The sequence below is a fragment of the Triticum aestivum genome, chromosome 3D (assembly GCF_018294505.1).
Source record: "Triticum aestivum cultivar Chinese Spring chromosome 3D, IWGSC CS RefSeq v2.1, whole genome shotgun sequence".
NCBI lineage: Eukaryota > Viridiplantae > Streptophyta > Magnoliopsida > Poales > Poaceae > Triticum > Triticum aestivum.
This window is the reverse complement of record NC_057802.1, coordinates 508,842,022-508,849,621: the sequence shown is the minus strand read 5'-3', so window position 1 is coordinate 508,849,621 and position 7,600 is coordinate 508,842,022. Positions and strand designations below refer to the sequence as shown.

The 7,600-nt window shown below is 40.7% G+C and overlaps 1 long non-coding RNA gene and 1 pseudogene across 2 annotated transcripts; one reads left to right on the top strand and one right to left on the bottom strand.

Moving 5' to 3' along the window:
• Positions 1–1,484: 1,484 nt before the first annotated feature.
• Positions 1,485–5,950, bottom strand: LOC123080065 (uncharacterized). 2 transcript variants are annotated; one of them, XR_006438224.1, is made up of 3 exons: positions 5,034–5,950; positions 4,152–4,952; positions 1,485–4,073 (listed from the first exon to the last, which is right to left on the bottom strand). It is a non-coding gene; the product is annotated as an uncharacterized lncRNA (long non-coding RNA). The 2 variants fall into 2 exon arrangements; XR_006438223.1 differs by having other exon boundaries at positions 1,485–4,952.
• Positions 5,951–6,116: 166 nt separating this feature from the next.
• On the top strand, positions 6,117–7,320 carry LOC123076414 (uncharacterized; annotated as a pseudogene).
• The last annotated feature ends 280 nt before the right edge of the window (positions 7,321–7,600 follow it).

The window sequence follows — 7,600 nt, the reverse complement described above, 5'->3', positions numbered from 1 at the left end:
ATCTTTTAAAACCAGATGACGCCCACCTCACCTTCATCATGGCACCGTGTACGGCCACCACGAAAGACGCCGCCGGAGATAGTGCACTAACTGAAACAGGAGCACGGATTTTACCAAACCTGCAACGAGCAAGACCAACCTCTTTTGTACTTCAACTGGCACCCAAGCTTCTTCGCCACCAGTGTCACTGTTGCTCTGCCAATATGTGCAAGAGTGTCACCGCCTCCGTGACGGGAGGGAGGGAATGGGATTTTACTGGAGGTTCAAGCCAGCCCGCCTCCACTTCAATTTCATCACTCCCGAGCCCGTTCCAGAGTAGCTCGACTCCAAATTCTTGTCTACTAGCAAGGATTTAAGGCTCTAGATACCAATTGACAGGCCTTGGCTAGAGAAATCGGGGAACATAGAGAGATTCAGAGAAGAAACACTTAGAAACAGAGGAAGCTCAACTTGTCACGGGGATTTACTATTCTCAGATGAATGCTTGATAAAACTTACAAGATTACAAGGAAGTTCGGGGATGTTTGGTTTACGCCCATGCCAGCCCCACTAAATCAAGGGCACACCAAAATTTTGGCATAGGATTTGCCCGCCCATGTTTTGCCAGTGCCTACGTACAGCAGCCCGAAGGAATCGGTAGCTACGACCAAAATATTTGGCGAGGCTTAAAAACTTGGGATTAAAAAAAATGATAGCCCATGACTGCAGTCAACACCAAAAATTGGTATGGTAACTGTTGGCCACAAACATCCTCTTGTTGCCAAAATTGTTGGCCACAAACCAAACATCCTCTTTATGCCGGCCAACATGACAACGTCTAGGGTTCAACCCAAATACAAGTGATAAGATATTCCTGCCCTTTGGCTTATACAGCTTATATATCCCAGAAATAGAACAACAAAGCAAAAAAAGATAAACAGTAGGTGACTGAGGACCCTAGGATCAGAGATGGACGGTTACACAGTCAGCGGCCGCAGCTAAGAGATATGGAGCTGTGGATGAACGTACAAGTGTCCAACTCTTCAGTAATCTTCGGATAGAGCTTCAGTGATGGCTCCTGGCAGTTTTCCCAATAGATGGGAAGCATTCACGTGATCAAGCAAGCCATTCAATGAGAAGATGAAACATGATTCTATTCAACCAAGTAGATGGAAAGTGAACAACACAAGTGCATAAATTAAATTTTCTTTAATTATAGACCTAAAAATTTGAAGCACACTATTATGTAAACCCAAGGGAAAAAACAAATAATTTATTCTCATAATATTGGTCCAAAACAATGTCTTTTACCATGCTCAATATCTTCTTAACTCCTTGTTAAGAAAATATATAACGTTGGCAGACCTTGCTGTGATAGAAGGATTTGACAATATCAAACGCCGAGTGGTCATCCTTGCTAAGCGTGCCTCATTCCTTTCTATGGTAGAAGGATTTGACAGTATCAAACGCTGAGTGGTCATCTTATTCATGGTCACCTACACTTATTAATCAATAATAAAACTCCCTCCAAGGTCCACACGGTAGTACTTAGCACTAAAATATAAGAAAAACCATGACACCAATGTCAGTGTTACTACAAATAGATCAGGAGAGATACAGTCTACACTCTACAGATATAAAAAAACACATGTATAAATTTCTTTCTGACAAATAATCATACACTTATGTCAATATGGCATCCTCATGATGTTGGACTGTCACTATTTTTAAAACTGGGTATTTTTTGCTCTAGTCATTTCTTCCTGAAAAGATGACAGTGTAACTCATGTCTGCTAAAATAGTAGTGATACTGTACATATCAATAGTCTGCTCTTCCCTGTAGCTATGGTGATCAAACATGGGTCTCAATGGATAATAAAACGACCACCAAAGTTATACCAAAATGGCAAAAGAGAAGTTAACTGCAGACTGCAGTATCTTCATATGTACTTCCCTTGTAGTTTTTTTTTCTACAAATTCTGTAGGGAAGGACCCGACAGTCAATCTATTGATACAATAAATATGAGAAATCTATACCTACTAATAAAAGAAATAGATATTCTTAGTCCATTTTGCTAATTTATAGGAAAAAACCCTAATGTTTCTGACATTAAACCCGCGTTATATATTAATTGTTTTTTAAATACTCATATCTTTTAAACCATAACTTCAAATTTAACATGTTATATACGGAATTTGATTAGAAAAATGTGTAGAATCTAAATATGATGTTGTTTTACCTGTTAACATTTACAAAATACTATCTAGGCTGCAATGTTAATCAACAATGCATTATTTGTCTTTTTTTTCATATCGGTACTGATTCTTATTGGGGATGAACACCTCAGCAAAATCAAGATTGGACATGAAGTTGAAAATAAATTTTCTAAAGACACCCAATAAATAAGGACATGCATGACAAGAAATAAAAGCAAGACCAAATAAAGATGGGATGTCCGCTATAAAAGAAATAAAAGAGAAAATGCAGAGGAGATCAGATAAAGATGAGATGTTGCGTTATTCCCCTATATATAAGAAGAAGAAAAAAGAGGATGTGCCAGAAAAAAATAAAAAGGAGGCATGCATGACAAAACATTAAATAAAAGACAAGTTTGATAAGATATAAATCATGATGAAACAAGGACCGATACCTATGACATGTATAGCAAGAAATAGTGATGAAATAGGGGCGCAAGTACCTGCGTCCACAGAAGACCATACAAAAATGATCTTTTCCAGACAAAAAAATATTTTTATGATTAGAAAATCATGTATCTTTTTAACAACCTTTTTAACAACTCTTCATGTATTTTTTGTTATTTTTACCTGTTAAATATTTTTAAATATTATTTTGGAAGATATTTAAATAAAACAAATGCTTTTCTAAATTATCTGTATCTTTTAAACTGTAACTCCAATTTTAACATGTTATATATGAAATTTGATTAGAAAAATGTGTACAATCTGAATATGATGTTATTTTTACTTGTTAAATATTTTTTAAATATATTTTTGGAAGCAAACTTATAGTCTATAGCGCACGATCCATTTTTCTTTTGTACCGGCGGCGATCCGGATTGCAAATAAACACCCACTAAAACCATATAGGGAGAAAACATCGATAACTACACATGCATACCTTTGAAAAACCTCGCAGGGGAAAACAACAGATTTCTCATCGCGGGAGTGAGAAAGAGCAAGAGGGAGAGAGAGATGTCTTAAGATTAACCGCATTCAAACACGTTTTGGTTTGTGTGAACACTGTGACCACCGCCGACGAGGGTGAGGAGGATAAGAGGCTACACAAATGTGATGCCTCACTAAAATAAAGGAGATTGACCTATTTGTGGTCTTAAGTGATGGTTGTTGGGTTAAAAGCGTGTGTTATTTTTTCCTTCGTTGCAAAGCACGGACTCTTTTGCTAGTACAACTTACGCACAATACCTCGACCAACTGGCCCTTGCACGGGGCAGCAGACGGACTGTCAGGCTCTTCCATGTTGTACTCACCGGTGCACCCGCCAGGCAACTGGCCACCATCCCTCAACTCTACCTGCTCACTGCCGGCAGATTAGCACATGGTTGCATCAGCCGGCAATACAACTGCCCATCAAAGAACAAAATATAATTAGCACAAAACTGGGATTAAGAAAAAAATGAAACTTGGCATAAACGCCTAATCTAAAGCTGCAATTGGAAAGCAAATTATGTTATCTCAGATATAGGGTATAGCAAATGCAGTTTCTCTACAGATTTATAAACCAATAATATAACCACAATTGCAGTACAGAAAAAGGGAACACTTGATTTGATTTAGAACATATATACAACCATCCACTTGCCTCATAGGGTACCCTACTCCCTCGAGCATCCAATTGAAAGGTATTCACTTTCCGTGGGGAACTCCATCCAGATTTCAGACTGGGATAATTCAATCACGAGAGAGATTGCGGCATTGCGCTTTTATTGTTGCCGTAGCGCGTCATCCTCCCTGATCACCCTAGCCGCCACCATTTACGTGGAGATGTCTGTTGCTAAGGTAGATTGTCAAGCTATCCAAGTTCATCAGCTTCAGAATTCTCTTTTGAGTGGCATCTACAAGCGTTGGATTTCATGATAAAAGCAGTGACATTCGATCGAGCATGCCAATGGACAATCATTGTCGGTCGGTACCAGATATAAATCACTTGGACTCATCGAAGATGACGATGAAGCAGACGCGCCGCTGACCCTCGATCATCTTCTCGCAGAGTCGCGAACCACCACAGTTGCCCCATGACGAAGAAGTTTTTTTTACGTGAAGTGAACCATGAAAAGTTGGGAGTGCAGGAACCATGCTGAATCTATTTTTGAGTGTCTTACTTGTCCAATATACAAGCACCACTTTAGCCGAAAAGTTCTCAAATAGACATTTCCGAGAAACATGGTAATAATATTATTAACATATCAAGCTGAAAAGAAAATTTCACCTGGAACGGAATGTTTCCAGAAAATAGTGATGCATTGACCATTGACTGAAAGTGCACTAAATCATAATGTATATTCAAGTGTCGATAACTTCAGGACATAATTTTGATTGCTCAAAGGCTAGTGACATTCTTCAAAAAATGAAAAGACTAATATCATGCCATTTCATATGCAGATAGTTTTGTGCAACAGTATATACACTCCAGAATAAAACAAAACACAATCTAATTTAGAAACAATGCCGGTGAATTACCTCAGGTATAATAAAATAACCTGACTAAGTAAATGTGAAATAAATAAGTAAATGCAAAATAAAAAGAGAACATCACCAGTGTCTCTTAGCCCTCCCTATGTCACCCTTCATTACCTTGGCCAGCCAGTGCCTAGATCAGACAGTGGTGAGTCAGATCTTGTGGTACTCCCTACTTCCCTAGAGCTTTCATCTCCTTCACCCATGTCATAAGCTTCAGGCATTTTGGCTCTCCACCTCACGACGATGCGGACAAACTGAAGACATTGGCATCAAGTGATCACGGTGTCAACAATATTACTCTGCAATATTCTCAAAGGGGGGAGTGGGGGGCATACCTTAGCAGTATCATCTGCACTCTCAACATGCTCCTTAGTAAGATCATTAGTCTTCTTATTGTATCTTGCACACGTAAACTGATAAACCATTAATGCCAAGGTTTATTTCAAATGCACTGAATAACGGCCTATGGGTACGCATCTAGCTAAAAGAGAAAATCTGTAGTGTAATTATCATATCTGCATATCCTCAGTCCCTGGTACAAAGCTATCAGTAACGATGCACTTTATGGGAAATCGGTTAGAATCAGTACCGGAAGTATTTTTTGCTACACATGCATGATGTACTGTTCTTGTAGAGCTGAGAGACGATAATTAGCTACCCCTCTGTAAACTAATATAAAAGCATTTATATTACTAAAATAGTGATTTAAACGCTCATATATTAGTTTACGGAGGGAGCAGTTAATTGTCCGTCGCTGCCCGTAGCAAAGCACTGCTAGGGATCAGGAGACCCAGCCGTGGGAGGGGGGCGAGGAGAAGACTGGGGTGAGCTCCTCCATGGACCCGGCAGCGACCACCGTGGCCACCTCCCTAGCGTCGTCGGAGGTGGCCGGGGAAGCTGCGTCGGTTGTGGCCACGGCCAGATCCGTGGAGCACGGCGACGGGAGGTCGGGAAGGGAGAAGAACGACGATGGTGGAGGCCCCCCTCCCCCGATCTAGCGACATGGACAGATCCATCCGGGAGAAGATCCATGGAGGTTGAGAGATAGCGATGTGGAGGTGAGGGCTGGCCGGTGGCGATTGAGAGGATGGCTTCGGTGGCGGCCATGGCCGAATTCTGGAGGGGACGCGATGGTGACATCTTGAGGAGGAGGACGGTGAGGGCATGAGGACGAGGTCATCGTCGGGAGACACCACGTCGGCGTGAGGTGGATATGGTTGAGCGAGGGCGCCTCGTTCATCTGGGTTTTTTTCGCTACGTGCGAGGGGAGCCTTGTCGTCTGGTTTTCTTTTGTTACGTGCAAGGGGATCCTTGTTGCCTAGTTTTTTGTGACGTGCGAGATAAAATCGAGGGGTAGAGGGAGGTGGCATGAAGACGAAAAAACCCAGACGGATGAGGACGAAAAAAGCCAGACAAAGATGGGAGGTGGGACAATAAACCCAGAATGAAGACTACCAACTGCTTCATTAGGAGTAGAGATACTCTCCCATTCTCATCCCACAAAGCATACTACACAAGTTCACTATTTTCCACTCATTTTCTGTAGCCAACAATTTATTAGAGGCAGTAACAATAGGAATTTTGCCATACTTAAATAAGCTATGCTTAACATTATGGTGTTTATCCAAATTTTATGACTGCTGTATTATTATGTTAATATTCGTAATTATCATATTTATGTTTCAGTCCTACATTATAATTTTAGACATCATTAGGTCTCATATGTATGAGTAAGAAAATCATGATTCATAATATTTGTTTGTATCAATCTATTTTGTCTCCTTTCAGTTGGAAGCTGGAGGTTAATTGTTTAATCATGTACTAAGTGATTTCTATTGTTGTCGATCAGCTTGTCTGGAGCCAATGATGATGAATGTGCCTTATGACAGTTGCATGCCTAACTAGAGGGTCTGTGGAAGGCATGCATATTGCGCCATGATGCAGGTATTCTCACTGAAGCTAGCTAACACGTCATATGTTGGTGAACCAATTGAGTTGTATGGCTACGTGGCTGTCAGAGATCTGTTGAACCCTATGCGCAACTATGTCTTCAACCGTACAAGAGATGATCCTTTCATTGTGGGGCATGATGGCCTCATACAAATGTCTGGCCCTAAGAGAGGCATCAGAATGCAAGCTACTGTGGTAATCGAGTTTTACCTGAAGATTAAGACGGGAGGAGAAGAAGGTGGTGATCTAGAGCTCATTGATGGTGTTGCCCAATTCAGCGACAGATGCAATAGCCATGCTAGCGTAATCACACGCCGATTGGATGGTGATTGTGGCTCAGTGGACATAACGTTTGCACTTCTAGAACAAGCCTCGGAGGCCAATGTACATGTTGGGATATCAGAAATCAAGTAGGACAGTTGCTTAAACCTGTGTTTGGTAGGGTCTTACACTAGCCCATCTTATGTAGCACGTGGCAAAATCCAGCTGTTTGATGGAGTTATCGCTGCCGAGACATCTGAGCTAAGCAGGGTCGTGGTTGCTGTGGCGCAAGATGCTAAGTTGGTTGTCACATTGGAGCTCAGTCAGAAGGGTGGGCAGGACATGTATCAATGTGATGTTTTCCGTGTTGAAAAACATGGAACTTCACAACTGAAGATTCAGAACATTTAACTGAATACCACAACAAATGAACCAAATAGTTTACTGAGCACCACATTGTACAATAGAACATACTAGAAGATCAGACAGTTAACCAAACCAAGCATGCTTAACAACTTAGAAATATAACAATCGTATATATTTCTCATGTACTTAATACAACCAAATTCGATTTTTTTCTCACATGCATAACAATACAAAATTGCACCCACAAGAATTGAACATCACATTGCAGAATTAGACATCACAACAAATGAACCAACAGTTAACTGAGCACCACATTGCATAATAT